Source organism: Heterodontus francisci, chromosome 7, assembly GCF_036365525.1.
Source record: "Heterodontus francisci isolate sHetFra1 chromosome 7, sHetFra1.hap1, whole genome shotgun sequence".
NCBI classification, from domain to species: Eukaryota; Metazoa; Chordata; class Chondrichthyes; order Heterodontiformes; family Heterodontidae; genus Heterodontus; species Heterodontus francisci.
Genome location: NC_090377.1, coordinates 32,404,978 through 32,429,539, shown reverse-complemented (window position 1 = coordinate 32,429,539; position 24,562 = coordinate 32,404,978).

Here is a 24,562-nt window from a genome sequence, read left to right as displayed (position 1 = left end):
AAATTCTTTTTAAATGAATTTTTTTGGGGGGGGGGGTGAGGCAGAGGGGGATAGGGCAGGAATGTTTTGAGATGCCATTGGGGGGAAAATGAATTTAAAGGTAATTTATTTCTGCTTTTTGGTAATTCCAACTGACCTGGCCCTTTAATTTTCAAATCTCCATTAAGGGCTGTAAGCCCTTTTAAAATGGCGATGGTGCCTGGGCATTGGCCCCTTACGCTTTTGCCAGTGATGGCTCACCTACCCCCTCCATGTCATCGCGGGGGTAGGTGCCACGGCCATGCAAATGAGTCACCGCATTTGAAATCACGGTGGTTCCGTGACGTGGTGCCCATGCAGGTGGGGTGAATTTTTTTATGTCCGTCACCTACTTCGGCAGCAGACTCTTAAAATGCAGCACAGTGCTCTAAGCTTCAAACATCAATGAGTCCTTGCTCACTGCTCTCTAATTGTAATTGCAAATGAACCAATCAGACAGGTTTTCCCAGGTTTAAACAAGAAAGATGTAAGTTTATTAGCCTTATCACTCTAACTCAGTTAAAATTACTAAAATACACGACACAACCATGCTAGCATGCATACGAGAGAATCACACACACACAAATAGATACAGAGGGCAGGCAAGAATTGTGGTGGGAGGGGGGGGGTAGTTGAAGTAGAATTCACAATAAAGGAAATTCAGTAACCAGGTGGAAATGTCCTTGATAGCAGCTAAAGACTTCGAGTTCTCACTGGGGCCCAGTGCACAATTTCCAACTTGCTTCCCTGGTAACAGAAGGCTGAAGAAGTGCTCTGTCTTGAAGCTGAAGCTGCTACCGTGGGTCTCTGGGACTTTGCTGGCGAGAGAGAGACAGGGAGAGACCTTCCTTCGCTTTAGTCTTCAAATTGCAGTCTGGTACCTCTGCGAGGCACAACTCAAACAGTCCCCAGTCTGGGCAGCAAGTAAGTCATGTGATCATCTCTTTGTTTGAAATAGCAACTTCTTAGAGGGTTGCTGCTCAGTTCTGTTTTCTTTTAAACAAGTTCCGTGCAATGTCCAGTAAAAAAAAAAGTTCAAGTTGTGTCCCATATGACAAAATTCATATGTTTCCATTTGGCAGGTGTGATTTTCATCACAGTGTATGAATTGCATTTGTTGCACAGCAAATAGGCTGTTTAAGGTTAAGAAATATATCCTCCTATGAGTACGTTTATATTTGTGAAGGTCAGTGAGTCCTATTACAAACTGGTAATTGAAATCAGTTGCAACGTTGCAGAATACTGAAAGAACTTGCATTTATCTAGTGCTTTTCATGACGTCAGGATGTCCCAAAGTGCTTTAAAACCAGTGAGTACTTTTGAAGTCTTCATTGTTGTAATGACGGAAATGTGACAGAATTTGTACGCAGCAAAGTCCCACAAACAGCAATGTAATAATGATCTGATAATCTGCTTTAATGATATTTGTTGAGGGATAGGTAATGGCCAGGCTATGAGGAGAACTCCTCTGTTCTTCTTTGAAATAGTGCCACGGGATCTTTTCTATCCACCTGAGAAGGCAGATGGAATCTCACTTTAATGTCTCATCTGATGAATGGCACTTCCGGCAATGCAGCACTCCTTTAGTGCTGCATTGAGGTGCCATCATAGATTTGCTGCTCAAGTTGCTAGAGCCAACAACTTCTCTGACTCAGAGGCAAGACTGTTACCACTGAGTCACAACTGTAAGCTCACACTGCAGCTACAGCCTGTACTTATGTTGTGAAGAGGGAGAAGCAATGAGAAAGAACAGAATAAAAGGCTGAGACTAAATTCATAAATCAAGAAAAACAACCTTAGTGGAAGCTTTCTGTTTTTCGTGTTGCTGCAGATAGTGGACCAACTGAGAAATGACATAAAATGTCACACATCTTGCAGGCTCACAACTCCCACTCCACTTAGAGGCAATCCTTATTTGCAAACTAAGCAATCTGAAAATATTTTCAAAGTTCATGACATGGAGCATTTTTAACGAATGGGATACGCAAACTCATAAACGGTTACTGTTTATAGCTGATGACACAATGGCCAGTGTTTTACATGCATTGATCGACCTCCACACCACTCCACCTCCCTGGACGCCATGCAGCAATTTTACAAGGCCCAAGCCCTAAATTGGCCTCGGTCGGGACTTCCGCCCCTCTGAGGCAGGAAGTCCTGGCTCAAAGAGCTGCTGGCCAATCAGAGGGCCGGCAGCTCCTCCGTCCCAGCAGCACCACCGGGAGTGGTGGTCACTGGTGAGACTGCACCCAGCCAGGACTAGAAACAATGGAGGAGGCCTTGGAAAAGGTAAGTGGGGATCGGGCCTCACCAGGGACAATCGACTGGGCTCCAGCGAGGGGGGTGGGGGTCGATCGAGAGGGTGAGGGGAGGTGTTCCAGCGGGGGTGGCTGGTGACACTGGGCGGGGGTGGGGGGGCCCTCCATGGGGCACAGGGTGCTCTATCAGGAAGGTACCCCACCCCTTCAGCCCGCAAAGAGACTGCCAGGCATTATTGGGTGGCATCCTCAGGAGCTGAAGTGTCCGTCTGCCGCTGATAATATACCAGTGATGGAGAATGGAGTCCCTTAAGTGGCAATTCATTGGACACTTCAGGGCCTCAATTGGCCTGGGGCGAACAGGCCATTTGTCACCTCCCCTGCTGCTGGTAAAATAGCAGTACGTGTGGGTAGGCATTGGGAATGGTGCCCCTGCCTCTCACTCAATTGTACCCCCACCACCACCCACTCCGTATCCCCCACCTACCAGCCCAGTCCTGGGGGGGGGGGTGGGTGGTGGGGTGTAAAATTCTTGCCAATTTTTCTTCCTTAACGACAGAAAATCGCTGCAAATTGTGGATTCTACTGTCAGTGAAGATGAAAAAGTGATGGATTAGGAAGATATGAACAGGAATAGGCCATTCAGCTACAACACCCACCACTCTAAGCCTGCTTTACTATTCACTAAACATAGAAACAAAGAAAATAGGAGAATGAGTATGCCATTCGGCCCTCTGAGCCTGCTCCGCCATTCATTATGGTCATGGCTGATCATCCTACTCAGTAACCTGTTCCCGCTTTCCCCCCATATCCTTTGATCCCTTTCGCCCCAGGAGCTATATCTAACTCCTTCTTGAAAACATACATTCGATCTTGGGGGACCTTTAACTTAACTCCATTTATCTGCCTGAGCTCTATACTTCTTGATATTCTTACCGAACAAGAAACTATTAATCTTGAAAGCTCTAATTGTCCCAGCCTTTTGGACTAGAGAATTGTATATTTCCATTACACTTTGCGTGAAAAAGTGCTTCCTCATTTCCTTCCTAAATGGCCTAGCTCTCAGTTTAAGATTATGTCCCTCATTCTTGATTCTCTCATATGAGGAAATAGGTTATTTGTATCTACCCTATTGATCCCTTTTTAAAAATTCGTTTGTGGGATATGGGCGTCGCTGACAAGGCCTGCATTTATTGCCCATCCCTAATTATCCTTGAGAAGGTGGTGGTGAGCTGCCTTCTTGAACCGCTGCAGTCCATGTGGGGTAAGTACACCCACAGTGCTGTTAGGAAGGGAGTTCCAGGTTTTTGACCCAGTGACAGTGAAGGAACAGTGATATAGCTCCAAGTCAGGATGGAGTGTGGCCTGGAGGGGAACTTGCAGGTGGTGGTGTTCCTATGCAACTGCTGTCCTTGTCCTTCTAGGTGGGAGAGCTTGCGGGTTTGGAAGATGTTGTCTAAGGAGCCTTGATGCATTGCTGCAGTGCATCTTGTAGATGGTACATACTGTGCATCGATGGTGGAGGGAGTGAATGGGGTGCCAATTAAGCGGCTGCTTTGTCCTGGATGGTGTCGAGCTTCTTGAGTGTGGTTGGAGCTGCACCCATTCAGGCAAGTGGAGAGTATTCCATCACGCTCCTGACTTGTGCCTTGTAGACGGTGGACAGGCTTTGGGTGGTCAGGCTTTGGGTGGTCAGGAGGTGAGTTATTTGCTGCAGGATTCCTAGTCTCTGATCTGCTGTTGTAGCCACGGTATTTATATGGCTACTCCAGTTCAGATTCTGGTCAATGGTAACCCCCAGGATGTTGATAATGGGAGATTCAGTGATCGTAATGCCATTGAATGTCAAGGGGAGATGGTTAGATTCTCTCTTGCTAGAGATGGTCATTGCCTGGCACTTGTGTGGCGCAAATGTTACTTGCCACTTATCAGCCAAAGCCTGGATGTTGTCCAAGTCTTGCTGCATTTCTACACGGACTGCTTCAGTATCTGAGGAGTTGCAAATGGTGCTGAACATTGTGCAATCATCAGCGAACTTCCCCACTTCTGACCTTATGATGGAGGGAAGGTCATTGATGAAGCAGCTGCAGATGGTTGGGGTTAGGACACTAACCTGAGATATCCTGCAGCTGAGATGATTGACCTCCAACAACCACAACCATCTTCCTTTGCGCTAGGTATGACTCCAACCAACAGAGAGTTTTCCCCCTGATTCCCATTGACTCCAGTTTTGCTAGAGCTCCTTGATGTCATACTGGGTCAAATGCTGCCTTGATGTCAAGGGCAGTCACTCTCACTTCACCTCTTGAGTTCAGCTTTTTTGTCCATGTTTGAACCAAGGCTGTAATGAGATCAGTAGCTGAGTAGCCCTGGCGGAACCCAAACTGAACGTCACTGAGCAGGTTATTGCTAAGCAAATGCCGCTTGATAGCACTGTCGATGACACCTTCCATCACTTTACTGATCAAGAGTAGACTGATGGGGTGGTAATTGGCCGTGTTGAATTTGTCCTGTTTTTCTTTTGTGTACAGGACATACCCGGGCAATTATCCACATTGTCGGTTAGATGCCAGTGTTGTAGCTGTACTGGAACAGCTTGGCTAGGGGCGCGGCTAGTTCTGAAGCACATGCCTTCAGTACTATTACCGGAATGTTGTCAGGGCCCGTAGCCTTTGCAGTATCCAGTGCCTTCAGTCGTTTCTTGATATCATGTGGAGTGAATCGAATTGGCTGAAGACTGGCATCTGTGATGCTGGGGACTTCAGAAGGAGGCCGAATTGGATCATCCACTTGGCACTTCTGGCTGAAGATTGTTGCAAATGCTTCAGCCTTGTCTTTTGCACTGATGTGCTGAGCTCCCCCATCATTGAGAATGGGGATATTTGTGGAGCCACCTCCTCCTGTCAGTTGTTTAATTGTCCACCACCATTCATGACTGGATGTGGCAGGACTGCAGAGCTTGGATATGATCCCTTGTAGCATTTTAAGCACTGCAGTCAGATCAGATACCTGTAATTAGGTAATGATTAGTCAATCAATCATAATATTAGTCAACGTCGTTAAATATTGTTTTCCTTTCCTGGCCATCTCTTAATAAGTTTGATCTTTGCATGAAAAATAAAAGTAATGTGGATTGAGATGTACCTGGTGAACATGCAAGCATTGAACATCTACACAGTGTTGAGGGTCAATGTATGGAACAATCCTGTGAAACTTAAGTCACAGCATTCTAACTCTCACACCCATGAAAAATATCTAACCCAAATGGCTTAAAAAGCTCAGCTGTGCACCAATGGGTTAAAGTTCACACAACTCCCTGTGACCGCGTGGGTTTCCTCCGGGTGCTCCGGTTTCCTCCCACAGCCAAAGACTTGCAGGTTGATAGGTAAATTGGCCATTATAAATTGCCCCTAGTGTAGGTAGGTGGTAGGAGAATTGAGGGAATGTGGGGATGTGGTAGGGGACATGGGATTAATGTAGGATTAGTATAAATGGGTGGTTGATGGTCGGCACAGACTCGGTGGGCCGAAGGGCCTGTTTCAGTGCTGTATCTCTCAATGACTCTATGACTCTATAACAGAATTGCATGAGTTAATTGCAGCTGTCAGCAAAAATGTGGCTGTGAATGGAGCTATATAATATGAGATTGTGAATTCAATAGGAGTCAAATATTGCTGGAAGAATTGCTCTGGTCTAATTTGTAAATGCATTAAGACAATGAGCTGGTGATTTTGTTACACTGAGCAACCAAAGAAATGTAGTTTTAGAAATATCTGGCAAGATACATGACTTCTGAATCAAAACTGGGCCCGCACCAAGCATATGAGCTGTTTCACATACAAGTATTTCCTAGTTTCTGAAATCTCTATGCTCTTATAGTTTACAGCACTGTCAGATCCTCTTGATTATATTAGAGCCTTGTCGCCAGTATCTATTATTTTATATATTGCTTAGCCCAATCAACCAGAAATAATGCCACTGTGAAGCTATAATAGCATTTGGTATCAAATTAAACAGCGCAACAAGGACACAGTGCTTTAGCTTAGCCTAGAAATATTGCAGATGTAGCATGTAGTCTTTTATATTTTTTTTTCTAAAATTAATGCCAAAATCATTTTAATGATTCATTGATAAATGTACCATTGAAAGTTCAGTTCTAAGGTCAAACTGTTCTCCGTGCCTTAACTGATGTAAGTTGTTTAGTATGGTATTTGAATAACAGGTTATAACCATTCTTACTAGTTATTCATTATTCATCAATTCATCCAACACCATTTCAATAATACAGATATTAGACTGAACAAGCATTTAATAAATGTTTATGTTCATAATGGTATCCCAACTAAGAAACTGCAATTTTGCCTCCAATGTTTGTATTCAGATGTTTGGTTAATAACACAAGATTTTGTCATCAAAAATATATGCAGATATCATATTTTACTGTAGTTGAATGACAGAATGATTACAATCTCACACTCACAGAATTATGCAGGCTTGTATCATTAGCAATGAGCAGTTAGAGTATCAAGACGAAAGGAGCCTTCCTGCTCCAGCTGCATGCACAACTTTACTAGGCATATAAAATACTTCTTGTGTTCCCTAATGCTTTCTTGTGTTGAGGTCTGCTGAAATTTTACTGCTCCCATAGTGATAAGGGCGCCAACTGGCGCCTGCTAGATTTGATTCTGTGCAAACAAGTTCAGTGAATCCAATCCTTTTACTGCTCTGTCTCCAAGGTAAAGTTGTGTGGAATAAACAAGGTAGCATTATCAATAAACATGTCAGTGTGATGCAATTTGGCAAGCATGTTCTTTACAGTTTAAAAACCCGACAACTTGGGTGATACACAGAAACATGAATAAATCATGTCAAATACTACCCCCTCTCCAATTAAGAACCAGAATTTAATGCTAATTAAGTTTTGATTATCTGATTGTTCTATTTATTTTGGTTATGAAGGGATTGCACATGGCTATACATTGTAAGATATTGGCTGTGTCTTGATTTGCATGATCATCTCCTGCAATTGTCATAATCATCATATTAGCCTGATATCTGATGGACACACAATGCAGATGCTATCCTGCCAATAAAATGCACTTAAGTGTAGAGAAAAGGTAAGAGCATTTGGGTTAAATGCAATGTGCACAATGACAATGTAAGGTCTTTTTACACGACTACCTATCTTGTAGCTGATGACTAAAGCCAAGTGAGTTAGTTTTAGAGTAAATAAAGCACTTGATTCACATTTAGCTGTACATGATACTTCATCAAGACAGAAAATGTATCGGCCTGCATTTTGTGTGGACAATTACGGTTATCAGTACTCATTGTTATCACGATAAATTATAATGTCAACCTCTGGCATCTGCACATGTCCAGACAAACATGGAAATCTGGAAGTTTCTGTCAGTCATACCCTGCTCCTCCATAGGGTGTGGTGTAGCAGTCTGGGCTGATAGATTCAGCACTGAAACCAGTGCAACGCCATGAAGTTACTGTACCTATCCTCTACCGTACCATTAAAGATGCCAGTAAAAGTTAGGGCTGCTGCATTCAGGAGTAAGTGAATTTTTAAAGGCTTGTTAAGTGATAATTACTGCAGAACAACATCTCTGGCCCTGAAAAAGATAATTTTATAATTGTCGCGTCTCATTCATTCATACGTTAGTGTTGAAGATTTTTTTTTAAAATATCTTTTTTTAACTTTTTCAGTCTGTCTCTTTTATCTCTCTCTCTCTTAATCTGGTCTGTCTTTTCCAAACTTTATTTTGCTTTCTGTACATGATTTAAATATAATTTATACTTCCTGCCTTCTGCTTCCTGCTTTAGACTCTGCATATCTCAGTTTGTTTGGTTGAACAGCCTCGCTATTACTTGCCCTGCTCACAGACACCATAGATTCCCTATAGAGAGCATCATGCTAGATCAGACACTGGGCTGAATTTTATAAGCTTACCGCAGTTGGTCCATTTGTGCAACTTTGCACGGAGGCTCATTTAAATGGAGGGGGAGGAATGGCTGCCCCTGATGACGTAGAGCCACTATGCAGGTGTCGGTACCATTTTTAAAGGGCTTTAAACCCTTCACTAGCATTCGAATTTTTAAAGGGAATGAACATTGAAAATTAAAGTTGTACATTTAATAATATTTCACTCTCCTCACCCGCACCCCCAAGGAATAATCGATTCATTATTAGCCCATTCCCCCCAAAAAAACGTTTATTCAAATCCCAACCTTCCCCCCCAAACATTAATAACTTTAATCCTCAACCCCTTCCCACCATTCCCCTACCAATCGAAAGAGTTTTCCCCACTCCCTCCAACCCTGAAATTTTCACTACTCCTCCCTCCCCACCAGTGTCACAACTCAGATCACCTAACGGAGATCCGAAGGTACAGGAGCTCCAGCCAGCAGCTGGAATATTGGCGTGGGATGGCTGTCGGAACAAGGTAAGTATATTTGCATGAATTAACCTTTATTAACATATTGAAATGAAGGCTCTGTCGCCGAGTGGCGGGGAGGGGGGTGGGCTGCACCGAGGCCTCGTTGCCGCCGTTAATATGCAACAGAGCCTTCCCAGTGCGGGGGTCGTGGCAGGCCTCTCCCAGATGAATTTTCTGGGCCTCTCCGCCATGACTCCTGACATTGGAGGGCTGGTAAAATCCAGCCCATCAGATTGGAGCTAGTCTCCACAATCAAGTCCAAAGAAGGCTGTGGGCAGCTGTCAGTGAGATGAATGGTGAGCGCCATCCCTGTGCCGCTGGGCTGAATTTTATTCGGGCACCGCGCTCTGCAGCAGCGCCTTTTGAACTCGGTGGGGAGCCCGCATTCAGCGGCTGCCGAGGAGTCCCCGCGATATTTTGCACGGGGGCCTCATTTAAATAGCGGGATGGAGCACCCACCCCCGATGATGTGTAGGGGCAGCCTCCGCATCCCCGCGCAGGCGCCGGCACCATTTTTAAAGGGCTTTAAGTGTTTAGAATTACATTAAATCTTTAAACCGGCAGCAGTATCAAATTTTTATTAAATAAAATGAAATATATGGATGGCCCTTCCCCAACCCCCCAATGGTAATTTCAATGCCCGAAATGATCAACACATTCCTTTTTCCCTACCCGAACTTTACCCCCTAAACTTATAACATTTAGCCTATAACCCTTCCCACCATCCCCACATCCAATAAAAATTGATTTCCCCGCTCCTCCACCCCTCCCGCCCTGAAATTTGTATTATTCCCCCCTCCCCACCAGGTTCTCACCTCAGAACTCCATGCAGGTAAATTCATTTGAATGTAATTAATGTCAATTTAAATTTGCAGATGAAGGGCCCATACCAAGGTCTTCCCACCACTGATAACATGCGGTGGGCCCTTCTCGACATCGCGTCGAGGCAGGCCTCTCCCCACAACATTTTACCGGCCCCTGCGCTATGACTGGCGGTGTCGAGGGTCTGGTAAAAAATTCAGCCCACTGACTGCAAAATCCAGATTTTTCAAAGTATAACTTTTTAAAGGTGATAAGTTGTTTGGAAGGTGTCATGCTGATGTGAAGTGCAGCGATTGAAAATACAGAACTCAAATTGAAGAGTTATAAAATTGACTTTTCCTTCAAAAGTGGACAACGTGCTTCAAAAATGGTTTCCAAGATCAAACTGTATATTTCAAACTGTTCTGCTGTCAGGCAAGGTTAATAGGATACATTCTAAGCTAAGAGGTGTCAATTACACCCATCCGTAACCTATCAAGAGATATTTTTGAATTAAATGGGTCCTTCTGAAACAAAGAAGCTGTGAAATAGCCACATCCTGGGCCATTGATGGTCACCAACCCAGGCCTGCAACTTTAAAAAGAGAAATTGACCTCCAAGAAGACTCAAAAGGTTTATTCTGAACCCCAAAAACCTACCTCACTTCAAACCACTTCACACTTTTCCTCTCTATCAGTTTTTTCTTGTGTGTGTGTATGTGTGAGTGAATGCGTGTGTGGGTGCAGTTGCAACAATTTCAGGATAATGAATATTACTGAATAAATAATTAATCTTCTGTTTTAAACCTACAAGAAAACCTGTCACTGTCTGTTTATTTGACAAATAAAACACAAAGAGGTAGAAACCTTAATAACCAAAAACACTTGCTGTGGTCATTTGGGAGTTGAACAGTGGGGACCACCCACAGCCCTCATCGGGTGGCCGTAACAAAGGGTGGTTATGCAGATAGGGCCAGATGGGAATTGTAAGAGTGACAATTATGATCAGTTTGACATAGATTGCAAGACAATTTAAATATATTTATAGAGTTATGTTTATAAAGATGCTGCAAACAATGCACAAAGGCTATCTTTTCCTGCAGCCATATTTACTTTTAAGAATGGCAAGATAGTTCACGTTTTTAAGCTAAAATGAGTGGTTGGCATTTTTAGTGAGTGACACTTAGCAAGTGGGCAGACTTGGGCAGAATTTTGTGCTGTCCTTGGAGGCAGGCACAGAGATGGGAGGGGCAAACAAAATGGCAGAGGTGCTGTTCCTGATGTTGCCCGTGTCCCCTGTCTTGAATATACTTATCGACTGAGCATCTACTAATCTCAGGGCTAGAGAATTACAAAGATTCACAATAGTTTGAGTGAAGAACTTTCTCCTCCTTTCAGTCCTAAATGACCAAGCCCTTCTCCCGAAACTATAGCCCTTAGTTTTAAACTCACCAGCCTGGGGAAACAGCTGCTCAGCATCTTCCCTGTAAAAACCCTCGAAGAGCTTTATACATTTCAATGTGATCACCTCTCATTCTTTTGAACTCCAGAAGTATAGGCCCATTCTACTCAATCTCTCCTCATAGGACAGCCTTCCCATCCCAAGAATCAATCTAGTAAACCTTTGTTGCAGGTGAAAAGCCACAGCCGGATAGTGGACAAGATGAAAGTTGGAAACAATAGAAGAGGAGTTAAATCAAGAATCAGTGGTTAGGTGCCACCAAAGTAGATTTTAAAGAGCTGAAGGGGGAAGAAAAGACTAAGGGAGGTTAATGAATTCCAGAGTTCTGAGATCTTGGGAAAGAATAACAACAGAAAAAAGTTGTGTGATGGGCCTTGATTTCAACACAGTGGAGACATCTGGAGCTTAGGAAGAACAAGAGAGAAAGGTTCAGAGGAGTACTGAACAAATTAATGTTGAACAAATAGAAGGACAATCAATAAAGCAATGGAGGGAGGATGGGGGTTAATGGTCAGAGAAAGCCTGGCCTTTTCCTTCTATTTTGTGCATGTGCATACTATCAGAGGTACACTGGAACAAAAGTAGCACCTTCTGGAATTTGCTCCTATCTGCATAATATAAACCAGTCTCAACATTGCATAATCCAAACTCATATTGGTGAGAAACTTTATGTACCTTTTGGGGTAAGCTTCATGTCGCTGGGAGTGCAGAGGTGCCCTGGTGTAAACCAGATGCAGATTCCAAGCTGGTGTCTGTATCCTGGCAGCCTCTCTGTTTCCAAGGCACTGGGTTTTGACCACAGTAAACATTGCTAACACCAGCCTTATACTGTTCTCTGCAATCTTCCAGATGTTTTCACCAGGCTGTCATCGTAAGTTGAACATTTGCAGTGCCATTTTTCAAATTTGTTTCTAGTTTCTGGCCCATTTTTTCCTAAATTCTGTTCTTGTTCTTTCCCTGTCCAACCTTGATGGTATTTTACTCATAATGTTAGAAACAAATTTGTACAGGGGCCCAGGCCATAACTGAAGCCTGCACACTGAGATAGGCTCCATTTACACCCTGCAATCCCTAGCTCACTGAGCATACCAGTCATAACTGTTCTTCCAGGCTGAGAGTGAGGACATTCCAAGACTGAGAGTCTCCTCTTACATGTAACCTTGTCTGATGTGGACGAATGGACACTGACATGGATGGTATCTATGTCCTTTGTACAAAGATTAGTAATGGAAATGCAGAGAGCAGCAGTGGCTATTTCCACTGGCACCAGACTGAGGAACATAAATTATGTGAATTATCTGGTGACCAGAACTCAGTATAAGTACAGTGTGTGAGTTCAATGGCTGAAGCTTGAACTCAGTCTTCCAGTCCATGCTACACACTGTTACTCTACCCTAAACACGTTAAATATGTACTGAGGTACCCTTGCTCTCCCCACCACACATAGACACACATAGATACAAGCTTTTACATTGTAGGAAAAGAACCAAAATGTTTGTTAAAATAAGTTAGGTGTCAGTATTTGGATCAAATTCACAACAAATTAAATCTTTCAAGCAGCTGGGATTAGGATTCACCATTTTTAATGTACAGTTCAACTGGCTGATGATAATCACCACACCCCTATATTCTCAGTCACAGACAATTGAAATATGTTGTCACTAAATAAAGAAAATCTAACATCCAGAACATTAGCTGGTAGTTTCTATCTATGAAGCCCCTCACAAGAGTGTTATAATGACATCTAATTTTCACTAGCAACAGATAAAAACTCCAATTATCAAACTAAACCAATTTTGCAATCAATAGAAGATTTATTTATATAAACAAGCCAATTATCTTTGCAGCTGGTGATTGAAATGACTCTGAAATGCTGCCTCTTGTTATTTAACAACCTGCCCATGAAAATGTGATGATTTTAAAGTTGCCATTGTGGCTTTCCTTTCAACCCTTTAAATGTGATGCTTTGTTGTTTCAGTCTGAGACGAATACGTATGATTACAATGCAATCTGATTGTCAGCATTACAAAAGGTTCATTTGATTGTTGATCTTCTCTTTCATTTTAGATTGGCTTGGACTCTGTCACACCCCAATCTGCTCCCGACGACTGTCTCTTTCCAACTCAATCACAATTCGTGGATATTCATTGAATAAGTAACTTATTAATGATTCTATGGGGAGATAAGAGACATTTGAAACCCCAGCAGCTGGCGTATAATCTCAATATCTGTCATTTGCTATAGTATCTCATGTAGTTTCAGTCAACTGATACTATACATTTGTGTCAGTAAATGGCACTCAGTGCCCCCTTAAAATCCCTTCTTTGCCAATACCATCTGATGGAATTAGTGTCCTTTCATCGTCTGTCTGCCTGTCTCAGCTTGGCTAGCATATTTCACATATACAGATTAGCTCGCCTGAAGAGACGCAAGCTTTTTGTATATGGTTAAAACTGTGGCAGTTGCTTCACACTATTAACCCTGAGGTCTGGCATGTGAAGAAGACAATTCTTTACATCTAAGCAGTTTGGGAAAGTTCACCCACATGTATTTTGGACAAATGCGCCTGGAAAAACTTGTTATGTTTTATAAATTGTACGCCTTACAGAAATCGATTATACCATAACATAACTTAAAATAGTTTTCACTAATGCAATGGAGATTTAATTTTACCTAAACCCCCTTATAGGAAATAATACTGTTGGACAGAATGTCCTAACAACATTTTCCCCCCCCCCTATGTATGGAAATGTGCCTGGAATTGACTGGGCGTGCCTTATTGTTAATTTAAACAGCACAGCATCTGTACAACATTGTTTTTGGGAGACATTTTAGAAGCATGTTACAGTGAAGGGTGTATTTTCCTAAGGGTGTTTTATGTGATTTCCCTATTAGACACTGCAGTACAACAGAGAGTCATACAAATATGCTGATACTACTTGTCTAACAATAACCCTGTAAAGAATTGGACTCCTTGAAACAATAAGAACGAAGAAGATGAAGAGCAATAAAAGCTGACAGCTAGACAGCATGCAATGAACAAGGTGGTAAATGATGAAGACCAGGAGATCAATCACCAAACAGCTTCCTGTCAAATGTAAGCCAAATCTAAAAGTAGCAAAATATTACCTGCTCAAGTTGAGTGGTAAAAGGACAAACTTGGTAGATCAGTTTTGGAAAAAAAATTGAAAATATTCCAGTTTTTATGGAGCAGAATCGCCTACGCTTAATCTTGCATTGAACTAGCTTGGTGGTTGCACATTCACTTCTGAATCAGAAGGTTGTATGTTCAGTCCCCACTCAACAGACTTGATCACATAATCCAGGCTGATGCCTCAATGCAGTATTGAGGCGGGGTGGGGTGGAGTTGGGGTGGGGGGGGGGTGCACTGCTGGAGATATCCACCTTCAGATGAGATGTTAGACTGAAGGCCTGATTTCCCTCTCAGATGAACGGAAAAGATCTCATGGGCCCATTTGATGGTGAGCAGGGAAGTTCTCCCTGGTCAATAGTTATCCCTTAAACTTTACTAAAGAAACAAATTATTTCATCATGTATTTCACTGATGTTTGTGAGACCATGCTCTGCACATTGACAGGCATGTTTCCCTAGAGTACAGCAGAGACAACACTTTAAAAGTACTTCATTGGCTGTAAACTGCTTTGGGATATCCTGAGATCATGAAAGGCACCATGTAAATGCAACTCCTCTCCTTTCTCCTTCAATCTATACCGGGGCTGGATTTTAAGTCCAGTGTTGGGAACCGGAAGTTGAGACTAGTTCTGGCTCCCGACCCTGCATAGTGTGTTCCAGACATGACCCAACTGAATTTTTAAAGGACCTGGCCAATTAGTGGCAGGGAGCGGGCTCATTGTCCAATTAAGGGTGGTAGGCAAGTTCCTGAGGCCGGGGGGCCAATAGGAGGTCCTCCAGCATTGACACATCGGCAATCCCACTAGCTGAGGTGGGAGCTGCTGATTTGTGATAGAGAGAGAGAGAGGGAGAGAGGGTGCCTCAACACGGAAGCACCCTCTGAAGAAGAGGTCAGTTTAAAAAAAATTTTGAATGGCAACAGCTGGCTGGCCGTGGATGTGGAGGGGCAACCCCTGCATGGGACTGGAAGCAGCCGCAGCTGTGGCATAGCAGCCATGACTGGTGCAGGTGGGCTGAGGGGTTGCCACCCCACTCCCCAACCTTTCCTGATGTGAGTCCACCATGGTTGCTTGGCCGTGGTCCCGACCGATGTCTCTTTCCCACACTGCTGACTAGAAATCCCAGTCGGCAAGAGAACAGTGCCTTAATAGGCCTATAATTGGCTCTAATTGCCCTCAATTAGCTACCTGCTGCATGTGGGCAAGCAGCCGTTCTGACTCCGACCCGGCCTCTCCAAAAATGGCTCGGGGTCAGGATCATGGTGCCAAACTGGCACCACGGCTGGCAACGCGAAATTACAGGCCTGCCTGCCTCCAATCCAGAACACGAGCTGCTTTTAAAATCCAGCTGCAGGAATATTAAGTTATGAGTTGGTCTTATGGATATCTTCTACCCAATAAATGATGATGACATAGTGTAACAGATGGAAAACATTGCGGCAAGTACTTATATTTACAAAACACTCAATATGTAATGGACCATCTCAGAGCACTTCTCAACAGGAAGAGCTGGATCCCAAGCAGGAAGTGAAGGAATTTGTGGGAGAGACCATAATCAACGAGAGACCATAGTCAAAGGGAAACAATAGTTAAAATGATTTTTCGGAAGCTTTTGAAAACAAGTAGGGAAGGAGCAAGCCAAAGTGATTTTGGAAGAGAACTGCAGAGTTAGGGGCCATAATGCATGAAAGGCATGTTTCTGATAAGTGGATTAAAGGGGGCAGGAAACACGTTTTCTAGAGTTAGACAAATACACTGATAGGACTTATGGCTGGAGGTGATTTCTTAAATCAGGTGAGGTGAAGTAATGGAGAAGTTTGAAAATAAGGATGGTGTTTTTGAAATTGATTTGCTGGACCACAGAGGGCCAGTGAATTCATAGATTGCTAGGATCATAGAAGCATTCAAACATTTATATAATCATACACAGAATTGAATGAGGATGGGTTGATGTGTACATGGTACTTTTTGTAGGAGATGATTCATGCCACAGAGTTCTGGATTAGCTGAAATTTGTGAAAGGTAGAAATAGGAAGATTCCTGAGAAGAACATTTAAGCAAGTGATTCTCAATGAAGATATGGATGAAGACTTCACCAATGAGGGCTGCATTGAAAATCTACACAAACCAAGGAAATAAACAAGATTTTCCCCCTCCCTCTACAAATGCCATTCCTTCATGCTCCAAGCTGACATTAGCTTGTATTATCACTTCTTAATGGTCACAAGTGCAGAGGACAAGATCACACTCACCTTTGATCCCTTCTAATTTTCTTTTAAAACAGCCAAGTGGGGCGGCACAGTGGCGCAGTGGTTAGCACCGCAGTCTCACAGCTCCAGTGACCCAGGTTCAATTCTGGGTACTGCCTGTGTGGAGTTTGCAAGTTCTCCCTGTGTCTGCGTGGGTTTCCTCCGGGTGCTCCGGTTTCCTCCCACATGCCAAAGACTTGCAGGTTGATAGGTTAATTGGCCATTATAAATTGCCCCTAGTATAGGTAGGTGATAGGGAAATATAGGGACAGGTGGGGATGTGGTAGGAATATGGGATTAGTGTAGGATTAGTATAAATGGGTGGTTGATGGTCGGCACAGACTCGGTGGGCCGAAGGGCTGTTTAAGTGCTGTATCTCTAAACTAAACTAAACTAAACAGAAAGAGAAAAATCAGTACTCCATCTGGAATAGCCAGTGATCTGGAGTTTCTCTCGAAGATTCTTTCAATAAAAATAAGTTTTCTGTTTTGACGAAGCAAGTTTTATTTTTAATGGTGCATCTTTTAAGTGGAAAAAAAATCCTGGCTTACTGCGAAGTACAGATGGTCTTGCATGTAAAAAGCTACTGGAAAGATACTTGCTATGAAAGCCATTAACATAGCCTGTTCATTTTCATTGCAACATTTGCAAATATTCTACGGGGAAATGTTTCTGTAATTTTTTTAAAGACAGAATCAACAGTGCATAGTCCATTAAGACAAGCTGCCTGCTGTGGAGTCATAAGAACACAAGAGTTTATTCTGGACAGGAGTTAAGCTTACATAGTAGGGGTTTCATGACTACTACATTTGCATAGTTATCTATCTCTTCTCTTAATACAGATTGATTGACCAGTTAGTAGGCAATGTTTCTACAACATTGCATTGGGGTAAAAGCACCTTGGGGAAAGAGGAGTGACTGCTGAAACAATATTACATTAGTGAGTGCTACAGTACTAAGCAAAAAGAAACCAAGATGTCAAAATAATTTTCATGGAATATATTCACATTGCTTTCTGGTAAAATATGACATGCTTGTATGGCACTATATGTAGTCTAGCAGTGCAAGGATGTCTGGAGGGGTTATTGCAATCAATGTCCTTAGGGATTGCCCCTAAACTTTGCATAATATGTCTAAACAATAAATAAATAATCCATGATAATTTCAGAGGATGGCTCCTCATACCTCATAACTTAGATTATGTTAACAATTATACTATTTTTCCAATAACTACTACATAAAATTTGTAATACTTGTCATGAAGACGCCACCTGCTATGAATGAAGCATATTAATTTCATCATATGAACTTTAATTTGAAACTGTTGCTGGACTAAAAAGAAAGCTTGTTTAAAGAAATCACAGCAGTGACTGGAAACATTTTTGCATTCTAAGAGACAGTTGCCTGGAGAGACAATAGAACTGCTCCCTAATCCAATAAACCCAACTGGATTTTGATCACCAGACATTGAATGTGAAACAGGCCAGCATTCCATTCCCCCACCCCCACTCCAGGTGTCTACTAATATGAAAGGAATCCACAAAAACGCAGGAGAGTTTGTTAAATAACAACCAGTCACATGACTAACCTGCTGGCCCAGGTTTGGTTTTGAACTGCTCACAGAACAGTTTGGGTCAGACTGCAACTGAACTTGAAGAAAAAGCCACTTTCCTGCCTGGCTCTCACTCTCTCTCTTATGAATTTCCAGATCCACTGAAGACACTTAAATCTCAAGAGAGAAGACAGAAAACCGTCGAAACAAGTTTGAAACAGCCCACTGGCCCCGAACGAAATGGCAAGATTTAACTGCAATCAAAGACTCTACATCGAATTCAAAGAACAGTAAATGAAGACCAGCTATTGCTTCAAACTTTTCTTCTTTTTTCTTACTCCTTTTTGTCTCTATCTGTGTGTTGTTTATTGCAAATGCATGCTAGAGTGGTCGCATTGCTTATTCATAGTAGTTTTAACCAAATTAGAGTGCTAAGGTTAATAAACTTACACCTTTCTTGTTTAAATATAAGAAAACTTGTCTGGCTGATTTCTTTGCCTTACAATTGGAGAACAGTGAACAAGGATTCACTGAGGGAAAGCTAAAAATACGGTGTTTTAAAAATTAAAGCCTGCAAAGGCTGAGAAGGAACCCCTTTCTAACCTGGTCGCAACAGAAATTTGGGGGCTGGCATCTGGATTCGACCCACAGACAAATGAGAAATTGGCAATGGGAAGCCAAATTGATCCCAATCGAAAAGAGAAAAGATTTCAATACAGATTCTCTTGTGATTGTGTGTGCCTGAATGCTAACATGTATGCAACTGAAGCTAATAGCTTCCCAAGCCAGTGTGAAGTAACTTGGGATAAGTTAAAAGCACTGTCTATGGAAGAGTTGAGGAAAATGGCTGAGCCAGTGTGGGATCACTGTCCGTGCTAAGGCTAAGAAGTCTGAACTCCTAAGATTAGTGACCAATCATTTTTCCCTTGAACCTGAAGAAGCAGAAACAGGATTAGAAATAGACGCCGACGGGGTATTGCTAGCAAAGATACTAGCAATTGGAAGAGAGGAAACTTGAATTTGAAGAAAGAGAAAGAGAGAGAGAGGAGAGAGACAAAGAAAGAACCTTCCAGAAGGAACATGAAGAAAAAGAGAGGAGAGAGAGAAAGCAAGAGAGGAGAGAGAGAGAGAAAGAAACAGCCTTCCAGAAGGAATGCAAAGACAGAGAGCTGAGGTGGCTTGAGTTAACTAGGGGGCGACAGAGTGAAAGCACGGCCAATATGGAGGATCGTAATTCAGGGATGGGTAAGAATTGTTAAAATTTTCCCAATTGATTCCAAAACTCAATGAGCGAGCCGTGGGAGCATTTTTTGTATCTTTTGAAGAACTTACAAGGCAGTTAAAGTGGCCAGCTGAGGCTTGGACTCTCCTGCCACAAAGCAAGCTAACAGGAAAAGCCCATGAGGTTTATTCCCTGTTGCCAGATGAGAGTTCATCCAATTATGAACCAAAAAAAAATGCTATCCTCGGGGCATATGAGTTCGTACCGGAAGTTTATCGCCAGAAGATTAGAACCCTCAAGAAGCAAGCTGATCAAACTTACCTGGAATTTGAGAGAAGTAAGCAGCTAGCTTTTGTCTAGTGTTTGAGGGCGCTTAAAGTACAGCCCAGCTATGAAAATCTCAGAGAGGTAATTTTGCTAGAGGAATTTTAAAACTCTCTCCTAGTCTCCATAAAGACACATGTAGAGGAACAGAAAGTTCATAGAGCCCAGCAAGCCGCAGTGCTGGCTGATGAGTTTGCTCTCATTTATAAGTCGGTTCCCCTGGGGAAATCCTTTCGTAATCACCTCCACAAATCTGAAAAAGGACAAAAGGTGGGAAGATGATTGAAGCCCAAGCAGTCCTGGCAGGGAAAGAAAAGCACAGGGGGCCCTCCTCCAGCTAAGAAGGAAGGTGTTGCAAGTAGGAGTGAGACCCGGAGACCTATGTGCTTCCATTGTAATAAAGCAGGGCATCTAAGAGCTGACTGCTGGAAACTAAAGGGAAATCCTGTAGGGTTAATCAGGGCACACCCGTTCGGTGAAGGAGAAGGGACCGTGATGGAAAGCACAGCACAACAAGCTGTGGCTTTAACTGCAGCAGTTGTAAGACCCAGAAAGCTTACTGCTGCAAGTGTAGGAAAATTTAATAGGATTCCTGAAGGTTATCAGGATTTGTGTCGAAAGGGAGAGTAACCCCCTACCCCTCGAGTGGGGCAAGTAAGCCCATTGTAATAGTCAGGGACACAAGGGCCACTGAATCACTTTTACTGGGAAAAGGCATGACCTTTCCCCCAGAGAGTGCAGTGAACATCAAAATGGTGGTGAATGGTATTGGAGGGCAGTGTATGCTTGTACCTTTACGCCAGGTGCACTTGGAGTGCGACCTAGTTTTAGGACCAGTGACCATAGGGATTGTCCCTAGTTTGCCTGTGGACGGGGTTGACCTGCTTCGAGGTAATGATCTGGTGGGGCGAAGGTGGTAGCTTCCCCGGTAGTGAAAGAGAGACCGCAGGAGGTCAGAGGAACAGGGCAGTGGCAGGAGATGATCCCCTGCAGTTTCCCTGCATGTGTAATGAATCAGGCCATGATCAAACTAGCTCCCCCAGAGGAGACTGAATTGGCACTGCAGACAGATGACCATGAGGTCTGTCTGTCTGAGACTTTCTTTGGAAAGTTGGAAGACCCAGGGAATGAAGAAAATGAATCTTCCGTAGCTGGTTGATGGTCGGCACAGACTCGGTGGGCTGAAGGGTCTGTTTCAGTGCTGTATCTCTAAACTAAACTAAACTAAACTGAGGCTCAGTGAGCCGACCCAGTACCGAAAGAGTTATCATATCATATCAATTGAAGCAGAGGGAGTCCCTGATTGCTACCATTTAAAGAATGAGGTACTGATGAGGAAGTGGAGTTCTCTGCACAGACCTGAGGGCAAGGAGTGGACAGTGGTACACCAGTTACTGGTGCCACAGAAGTACCAGAGAGAAATATTAAGAATGGCCCATGAGATTACAGTGGCTGTACGTGTAGGTATATGAAAAATCAAAGTCCGCATAAGGCAGCAATTTGACTGGCCAAAACTCCACAAAGATATGGTGGATTACTGTAGGAGTTGCCACATGTGCCAGGTTGAGGGGAAATCCGAACCTACAGTGAAATCTGCATCTGTAGCGGTGTTTGGAGGACCCTCCAGCAAAGGGCTGGTGAACTATAAGGGACCCGCGCAGAGAACAAAAGGGGCCAGACAGGCACAAGGCTGGCAAAAGGTTAGAAAGGAAAGGAGAAAAAGGGATAAAGATGGCAGGTTAAAAGAAGTCTGGGAGGAATCCAAAATGGAAACCCATACTGTCTGATCAGCCATCCTACTAAGTTAATGCAGACACCAGAAACACCCCACCAGAGTTGCTCACAGCATTTAAAGGAACCTGCAGAGACAAAGAAAGTCCTCAAGAGGGCAGAGAAACCATGATGCCTCACCTAGTTGAAGTTCCGCAGGGGAGTGCAGTAGAATCTGGACAAATACCTCAAGCAGGACTGTCCCAGAGGACAAAGGGAAGACCAGCAAGGAATTCCCCCCCCCCCCACAACACAGTCAGGAGAAAAGGGAATCAATCATCCCCTAAGGTGAAAAGCCCTTGCATGACTCATCAAAGTACTGAAAGACCATTCAGAGTGGATCCACACACTGCCCGATGCCCATGAGCAGAACTCCAACCTAGGGCTAATTAAATCTAACCCTCCCCCTGCAGACCTCAACAGGAACAAAGACACCCTAGGCAGTCATGGAAATGTGCAAATTGAAAAACTTCCCCAAAAACACATGTTTATTGGGATGCCAAAAGGGGCAGTTTAAAGCAGCACTGCTACCAAGCAAAGACAGGCGCTAACAATTTTTAGGATTTCTGAATGAATGAGAGAGATGCATGTGTGTTTTCCTGTACCTACTCTTCTCTCTAGTCCCTTTTAATGAAATGCTCTTCTAAAAATGGCATTTCATTCCATTGGGTGTGGAGCTGTCATGAAGACCCCACCTGCCACAAATGAGGCATATTAATTTTGTCATATGAACATTAATTTTAAACTGTTGCTGGACTGAAAAGATAACTTGTTTAAAATCACAGCAGCGAAAACATTTTTGCATATTAAAAGACAGTTGCCTGGAGAGACAATAGAACTGCTCCCTGATCCAATTAACCCAAATGGATTTTGATCACTAGACATTGAATGTGGAACAAGCCAGCATTCCATTCCCCTCTCCACCCACTCCCCACTGTGGGTGTCTGCTTAGATGAGAGGAATTCACAAAAATGCAGGAGAGTCATAGAGTCTGTATGACTCTATTACTCTATTGCAGGCAGGTTGGATTAGTATCGATAGGCATTATGGTCGGCATGGATGCAGTGGGCCAAAGGGCCTGTTTCTATGCTGTATGACTCTATGACGCTAAAAAAAATCAATTAGTTACATGACTAACCTGCTGGCCCTGGTTTGGTTTTGAACTGCAGACAGAACAGTTTGGGTCAGGCTGCAACTGAACTTGAAGAAAGAGTCACTCTCCTGCCTGGCTCTCTCTCTCATGAATTTCCAGATCTACTGAAGACACTTAAACCTCAAGAGAAAAGACTCCGACATTGAAACAAGTTTGAAAGCGTCCACTGGGCCCCAACGAAACGGCAAGATTTAACTGCAATCAAAGACTCTACATCGAACTACAAGGACAGTAAATGAACCCCAGCTATTGCTTCAAACCTTTCCCCTTTATTCTTACTGCTTTTCTGTCACTATCTGTGTGTGTGTTTATCGCATATGTATGCTAGCGTAGTATTAACCGAATTAGAGTTTGAAGGTTAAGAAACTTAAACCTTTCTTGTTAAAATATAAGAAAACCTGTCTGCTTGATTTCTTTGTCTTACAATTGGAGAACAATACCCGTGAGAGAGAGAGAGAGAGGAGCCAGAACAGCCCGAGGAGCAGCAGGACCGGAGGTTTCAAAAAAGAAATGCGCCAAAACCCGTGAGAGAGAGAGAGAGAGAGAGAGGAGCCAGAGCAACCCGAGGAGCAACAGGACCGGAGGTTTCAAAAAGCGCGCCAAAACCCATGAGGGAGAGTGAGAGGAGCCAGAACAGCCCGAGGAGCAGCAGGACCGGAGGTTTCAAAAAAAAAATGCGCCAAAACCCGTGAGAGAGAGAGAGAGAGGAGCCAGAGCAGCCCGAGGAGCAACAGGACCGGAGGTTTCAAAAAACGCGCCAGAAACGGAAAGGTAAGTTGAGTTATAAAGTACTTACCTTGTGATTCGGCGGACGCGGACATGGGAACTGTTGGGTAAGTGAACTTATATATTCGGGCAGTGGCTAAACCCGAAACACTACACGTGTAGTGTCTCCCACCCATCCTCCTCCTCTAACCAAAAAAAAAAGGACTCTTGTGTGGAGGGTTTGGTAAGGTAAGGTTTTCCTTTATTTTTTTTTATTCTCTGTTGGCAATTTAGAGCAGAGGGGATGGAAGCTAGGGCAGTTGCATGCTCCTCTTGCAGGATGTGGGAGGTAAGGGTCACCACTTGTGTCCCTGCTGACTTCACCTGTGGGAAGTGCACCCAACTCCAGCTCCTCACAGACCGCATTAGGGAACTGGAGCTGGAGCTGGATGAACTTCAGATCATTCAAGAGGCTGAGGGGGTGATAGAGAGCAGTTATTGGGAAGTAGTGACACCTAAGTTACAGGATAAAGGTAGCTGGGTGACCGTCAGGGGAGGGAAAGGGATTAGGCGCACAGTGCAGGGATCCCCTGTGGCCGTTCCCCTCGATAATAAGTATACCGTTTTGGATACGGTTGGGGTGGGGGGGACCTACCAGGGGAAAGCCACAGTGGTCAGGTCTCTGGCACTAAGCCTGGCTCTGTGGCTCAGAAGGGAAGGGGGGAGAATAGGAGAGCGATAGTGATAGGAGATTCAACGGTTAGAGGAACAGACAGGAGATTCTGTGGTCGCGAACGAGACTCCCGAATGGTATGTTGCCTCCCGGGTGCCAGGGTCAGGGATGTCTCGGATCGAGTCTACAGGATTCTTAAAGGGGAGGGGGAGCAGCCAGAGGTCGTGGTACATATCGGTACCAATGACATAGCTAGGAAAAGAGATGAGGACCTGAAAAGCGAATATAGGGAGTTAGGTTGGAAGCTAAAAGGCAGGATGAGCAGAGTAGTAATCTCAGAATTGATACCGGTGCCACGTGCTAGTGAGGCTAGAAACAGAGAGCGAGTGCAGCTGAACACGTGGCTACAGAGCTGGTGTAGCAGGGTGGGCTTCAGATATGTGGATCATTGGGATACCTTCTGGGGAAGGTGGGACCTGTACAAGAAGGACGGGTTGCATCTGAACTGGAGGGGCACCAATATCCTGGGCGGGAGGTTTGCTAGAGCTCTTCGGGAGGGTTTAAATTAGTTTGGCAGGGGAATGGGAACCGGAGCTACGGAACAGTGGACGGGGTAGCTGTTGAACAGGCAGATACAGAGTGCAGAGAGTCTGTGAGGAAGGTGAGACAGTTGACAGGGCAAAGTTGCAGCCAGTATGATGGGTTGAAGTGTGTCTATTTTAACGCAAGAAGTGTCAGGAATAAGGGTGATGAACTTAGAGCATGGATCAGTATTTGG